The sequence below is a fragment of the Eriocheir sinensis genome, chromosome 63 (genome assembly GCF_024679095.1).
Source record: "Eriocheir sinensis breed Jianghai 21 chromosome 63, ASM2467909v1, whole genome shotgun sequence".
In the NCBI taxonomy this organism is placed as follows: domain Eukaryota; kingdom Metazoa; phylum Arthropoda; class Malacostraca; order Decapoda; family Varunidae; genus Eriocheir; species Eriocheir sinensis.
Window position 1 is genome coordinate 2,715,783 of NC_066571.1, and position 6,855 is coordinate 2,722,637.

Sequence of the window (6,855 nt, forward strand, 5' to 3'; positions counted from 1 at the left end):
CCTTAGACTTAAAATTTCAAACTTTAACCCATGGGGCAACCAGTGCAAAGCAAGAGAGGAAGAGTAAAATTCTGTCATGAAGGATATCTATATCGATTTGATAAATTAAGTAAGACACAGAATGATGTTAAGTTTTGGCGATGCCATGAAGATGGAAGATGCAGAGCCAGAATTCACACATTAGAGGAAACAGTAATTAAGAAGATTAACGAACATACCCATCCCCCATCTGCAGTTGAATTAGAGGTAGAAAAGGCAAAAACAGATGCAAGACATCGGGCTGAGAAGACGTGTGAACTTCCAAGCATTATTATTAACAAGTGCTTAGAAAATAATTATGTCTCAAGCTGTCATGGCACAATTACCAAATAGGCAAGCAATGCGTAAATCATTCGGCGAAAGCGGGATGAAGTCAACCAAGTTCCTGAAAACCCAAGTTCTATTCAAGAGTTAGAATTGCCTCACGAATATAAAATAAATAAGCCCACACCAGAAATAGAGGAAAATTTTTGTTTGACGGATAGAGGAACGGGCCGCGATAGAATTATTATTTTTGGAAGAGAAAGGTGGCTGGAACATATAACAACTTCAGGCATTTGGTATGTCGATGGAACATTTGCGATTGCACCACATTTATTTCATCAAGTGTATATTATCACGGTCAAGAAACATGCAGGCGTGCACCCTGTACTGTATGCACTCTTACAGAATAAGCAGAGTGTAACTTATAGGAGAATGATTGAAATGATTAAGGAGATGGTACCAAATGCACGACCTGCTGCCATATACGTACTGCGATTTTGAGTATGCAGCTTTTTGAACCATGAAAGACTGTTTCCCCGATGTAGAAATCAGAGGCTGTCTGTTCCATTTATCGCAAAATTTACTAAAACAAATAAAAAGTATAGGTCTCATGGCGTTCATGGAATTGTAATCCCGACTTTGCTTTTCATGCTAAAATGGTAACGGCACTTTCTTTTGTACCAAATGATGACATTGACCGTCACGTGGATGTTCTAGCAACGGTCTTGCCTGGCAAATTGGTTCCGCTTTTAAATTGGTTTGAAGATAATTATATTGGTCGTCCACACCGGAGAGAAACTGGGGGAAGACAACCATTGTTTCCCACAGAGATGTGGAACATGTACCAACGAACTTTACAAGGAAAATATAGCACCAATAACCATGCTGAAGCAGCAAACAGACGACTACGAGGCGAACTGGGAATGTTGCATCCAACCATATGGAACTTCCTCCATAGTCTTAAACGAGTCCAAAAGGGACGGGATGAATATTTCGAGAAACTTTCAGCCTGGCATGAGCCTCAAATCAATTACTAAAATACAGAAAAGCAGATGAAAGAAGATTAAAAATTGTTTCTGAATATGGCAACAAAAATGAAGAAGAATACCTGCGTGCAATTGCACACAATTTGTCACACAAAAATAAAGAATACACTCTTAAACGATTTAAAAAAAAATTTTCAATAATTTTAAAATAAATAAACTAATCTCATAAAAAAAACTATGGTTCTTTGAATGAATTATTGATTTATGGCGCTGAAAGGGTGGTGCTGAATAGTCTGGCGCTGAAATGGGCTGGCGTTGATACGGCGGGGCTGGAATGGCGGAGCTGAATCGTACCCTCCCCCCCCCTCCCCTCCCCTCCCCCCCCACACACACATACACATGCGGGCGACGAGACCAAAGGAAATACCAGTGAAGTAGTGAAGGTGTGGGTCAGCCTGGGAGAAGACGGTATTAGAACAGAGCACAAGAAGGAGGTTATGGAAGGCAGAGCACTTACCACATCAGCTTGAAAAGATGAAACTCCTGAGATAGTATAATCTTGCTATGAACCCTTTGCAACATCTGAATGTGGCGTCAAAATATTTTTTCTTGTCATTAATGTTTCGTCCCTCTCAGCATGGAAGGACTACAGTCTTGTCAAATATTCTATTCCATGGGATTACCATCTTATTTTTCTTATAATTTTCCTCGTTTTATCACGCGCTAAGACTAAACACCATATCAGTGGTTTCCTCCAATATACGTATCTCCAGTCTTAAAATTTTCCTCGTTTTATCACGGGCTGAGGATGTGAGCACCAAGTCAGTGGTTCTCAAACTGGGGCACGGGAGGTCTTTTTGAGTACTGAGTGTTTCAAGTAGTGGTGCAAAACCTCGAATAAAACCTTTCGAAATGTTTATAAGAAGGTTTTATACTACTACTTGAAAACCTCAGTATCTTAAAAGATCTCCCGTGCCCCAGTTTGAGAACCACTGAGTTGGTGAAACACCTCTCTCTCTCTCTCTCTCTCTCTCTCTCTCTCTCTCTCTCTCTCTCTCTCTCTCTCTCTCTCTCTCTCTCTCTCTCTCTCTCTCTCTCTCTCTCTCTCATAACTAACTTCATCACCACACCTTATTTTTCATCTTTCCCACCTTCCTCATCGCCACGGGGCCTTGGACTCCTCTGTACGGCATCAGAGAGGGCGGGCTGGCGGCGAGCATGACTGACACACTCTGAACTTCACCCAATTAGAGGTCGCCGGCGGGTGCCCTCACGAGGGTGGTGTCGCCTATAAAGTGAGCCACGAAGCCGACCCGACGCCGAACCCAACACCTGCAATTAACCTGTGCCGTACGAGCCAGGGACAGGTGTGAGTTTATGGGGCTTAAATGACTTTTTTTTTTTTTTTACAACAAAGGAGACAGCTCAAGGGCACACAAAAAAAGAAAACAATAATATAAAAAAAGCCCGCTACTCGCTGCTCCCAAAAAAGAATCAAAAGAGGTGGCCGAAAGAAAGGTCAATTTCGGGAGGAGAGGTGTCCTGATACCCTCCTTTTGAAAGAGTTCAAGTCGTAGGCAGGAGGAAATACAGATGAAGAAAGATTGTTCCAGAGTTTACCAGCGTGAGGGATGAAAGAGTGAAGATGCTGGTTAACTCTTGCATAAGGGGTTTGGACAGTATAGGGATGAGTATGAGTAGAAAGTCGTGTGCAGCGGGGCCGCGGGAGGGGGGGAGGCATGCAGTTAGCAAGTTCAGAAGAGCAGTCAGCGTGGAGATATCGATAGAAGATAGAAAGAGAGGCAACATCGCGGCGGAATTTAAGAGGTAGAAGACTATCAGTAGGAGGAGGAGAGCTGATGAGACGAAGAGCCTTAGACTCCACTCTGTCCAGAAGAGCTGTGTGAGTGGAGCCTCCCCACACGTGAGATGCATACTCCATACGAGGGCGGACAAGGCCCCTGTATATGGATAGCAACTGCGCTGGGGGGAAGAACTGGCGGAGACGATACAGAAAGCCAAACCTCGAGGAAGCTGATTTAGCGAGAGAGGAGATATGAAGTTTCCAGTTGAGATTTTGAGTTAAGGATAGACCGAGGATGTTTAGTGTTGAAGACGGTGACAGCTGAGTGTTGTCGAAGAATAGGGGATAGGTGTTTGGAAGATTGTGTCGAGTTGATAGGTGGAGAAATTGAGTTTTTGAGGCATTGAAGGACACAAGGTTCCTTCAGCCCCAATCGGAAATGATAGCAAGGTCTGAGGTTAAGCGTTTTGCAGCCTCCAGTCTGGAGTCGTGTACTTCCTGTTGAGAGGGTCTTTTATTGAAAGAAGTTGAATAATGCAAAGTAGAGTCGTCGGCGTATGAGTGGACAGGACAATTTGTTATGGAAAGATCATTGATGAATAACAGGAAGAGAGTGGGTGATAGGACAGAGCCCTGTGGAACGCCACTGTTGATAGGTTTAGGGGAAGAGCAGTGACCGTCTACCACCGCAGAGATAGAACGGCCGGAAAGGAAACTGGAGATAAAGGAACAGAGAGAGGGATAGAATCCGAAAGAGGGCAGTTTAGAGAGCAAAGACTGGTGCCAGACTCTATCGAAGGCTTTCGATATGTCTACCGCAACAGAGAAAGTTTCACCGAAACGGCTAAGAGAGGATAACCAAGAGTCAGTTAAAAGAGCAAGAAGATCGCCAGTAGAACGCCCCTTGCGGAATCCATACTGGCGATCAGATAGAAGGTTAGAAGTGGAAAGGTGCTTTTGAATCTTCCGGTTAAGGATTGATTCAAAAGCTTTAGATAGACAGGAAAGTAAAGCTATAGGGCGGTAGTTTGAGGGATTGGAACGGTCACCCTTCTTAGGCACAGGCTGTACAAAGGCATACTTCCAGTAGGAAGGAAAGTTAGATGTTGATAGGCAGAGGCGAAAGAGTTTGACCAGGCAGGGTGTAGGCGCCGTACTGCTTTCCCGGGTATTAAGGTGGTTGAAACTCCCAGACTGACTGAATTCAATTTTAATCGTTTCTGCAAATTAACAATAAGTCTTAGACGTACGAAACTTAAATAAATTAGACCATGAATTCCTGCGTAATTCTCTTCAATACAAACAACTCTACCATGTCTTGGTCTGTGTTACGAAAAATAACATATAACAGTTAGCCTTAGCGATATATACATAGCGTTCCTGAGTAATCACTCTTCCTTACAAAGCACACATATGACATAAATTATCTCAACATACATAAAGCAAATAAACAGTACGACTATTAACATACCAAAACGTGTCTTTCTCCGAACTCAACAACAGTAGGCTCCTTCCACAGTTGGCTCGTCGCTGTCTAGCACACGGGTTCGATCTCCTTGGCTCTCGTGGCTCGTCTCCTTGCTTCTTGTGTCTCTAGGGGACGAGCACACGTCTCGTCTCTGTCGGGGCTGGGTCTGTTCTGCCCTTCCAGTGCCTTTCCCGCTCATTCCTGGCCTAGGGGCGGCGTGGGTATTGTAACGAATCCCACATGTTTGTTTGTGCTCTGAGGGTGAGGTCACAGTGCCACCTGACAGATGCGGTCAAGATACCTCACTTATGGTAAACCTTATCACAAACTTATGCTATTGCTACACCTCACGGACGAAGCCAACATACAACCCATACCTACCGTGATACATACTAAAGTTTGACGGCGATCGAGGTACAGAAGATACGAAAAAACGGGCGATCGTCTCTCTATCGAGGTTGGGGTGGCACTTGCTGGCTCAGGCCTATGGTCATAGGGAGGGTCGGGTGCTTGCTTTCTACTACCATCATCAGTGTTCTCTCTATTCCTCTCTTCGCCGTTATACAGTCAAATTGACTGCACTTACACAGGGTATCAGCACAGAAGCACACTTTTTAAGGACAATAGGAGGCACTCCATCAGGTTCATAAGCCTTCTGAGAGTTGAGGCCAGAGAGGGCATAGAAAACATAATTTGGAAGAATCTTAATAACAGGCATAAAGGAGTCAGAGGGGGGATGAGTAGGAGGAATATGCCCTGAATCGTCCAGGGTGGAGTTCTTACAGAAAGTTTGAGCGAAGAGCTCAGCTTTAGAGACAGATGAGACGGCAGTGCTACCGTCAGGGTTAAGGAGAGGAGGGAAAGAGGAAGAAGTGAAATTGGAGGAGATATTTTTGGCTAGATGCCAGAAGTCACGGGAAGAATTAGAAGAAGCAAGGTGTTGACATTTTCTATTAATGAAAGAAGTTTTGGTAAGTCGGAGAACAGATTTGGCACGATTCCGGGCTGAAATGTAAAGATCAAAGTTAGCGGGAGTTCGAAGGCTCTGGAACCTTTTGTGAGCTGCCTCTCTATTTTTAATAGCACGAGAACAAGCATGATTAAACCAAGGCTTTTTAGTATGAGGAGTAGAGAAAGTACGTGGAATGTATGCCTCCATTCCAGAGTCAATCAGCTCTGTGATGCGCTGAGCACACACAGAGGGGTCTCTCTCCTGGAAGCAGTAATCATTCCACGGGAAATCGGAAAAGTACATCCTCAGGTCGTCCCACCGAGCTGAAGCAAAATGCCAGAAGCGTCGCCTCTTCGGTGGGTCCAGAGGATGTACAGGAGCGATAGGACAGGATACAGAAATAAGGTTATGATCGGAGGAGCCCAACGGAGAGAACAGTTTGACAGAGTAAGCAGAAGGATTAGAGGTAAGGAAGAGGTCTAGAATGTTGGGCCTGTCTCCAAGACGGTCGGGAATACGAGTAGGGTACTGAACCAACTGCTCTAGGTCGTTGAGGAGAGCAAAGTTGTAGGCTTGTTCACCAGGCTGGTCAGTGAAAGAGGATGAAAGCCAAAGCTGGTGGTGAACATTGAAATCTCCCAAGATGGAGATTTCAGCGAAGGGAGAGTGGGTCAAGATGTGCTCCACTTTAGAGTTCAAATAGTTAAAGAATTTTACATAGTTAGTAGAGTTAGGCGAGAAATAAACAGCACAGATGTATTTAGTAATAGAATGGCAATGAAGTCTTAGCCAGATGGTGGAAAATTCAGAAGAGTCAAGGTCCGAGGGTATTAAAGGAGCTAGGTGATATAATCAGTGATTTTAATTGTATGCTTTAAGATGTATCTATGGTAACAGCTAATGCCGAGCCGATGGAAAAAAATAATATGACGCCGATTTCAAAAAGGGACAGGCCAGCTGCTTCATTGTAATAGGGGAAATGCTGGAGTCCAATATATTCAGGAACAGAGACATCGAGTCCATAGGAACATAACATAGAGCATTAGCTCAAAACATAGCACAAAAACTTACATCAGTCCTCACTCATCTCGGTCGCAAAGTAGGTCAGCATTTGAGGCAGATGACAGAGATGAAAAATTGTGATGTAATCTTTAAGATGTTTTTATATGTTATTTTGACAAAGTGTTCCTTAAACGTTAGTAAAATTATTTTGCTAGGCTGTTCAAATAGAAGTTTTTACACTGATCAAATAAGGCGTGGAATAAGGATAGCAAGCAAAAATAGGCAAAGCAGTAAAAAACAAAAGACAAAGGGGATGTAAAAAAGATCTGACAGGGGTCGG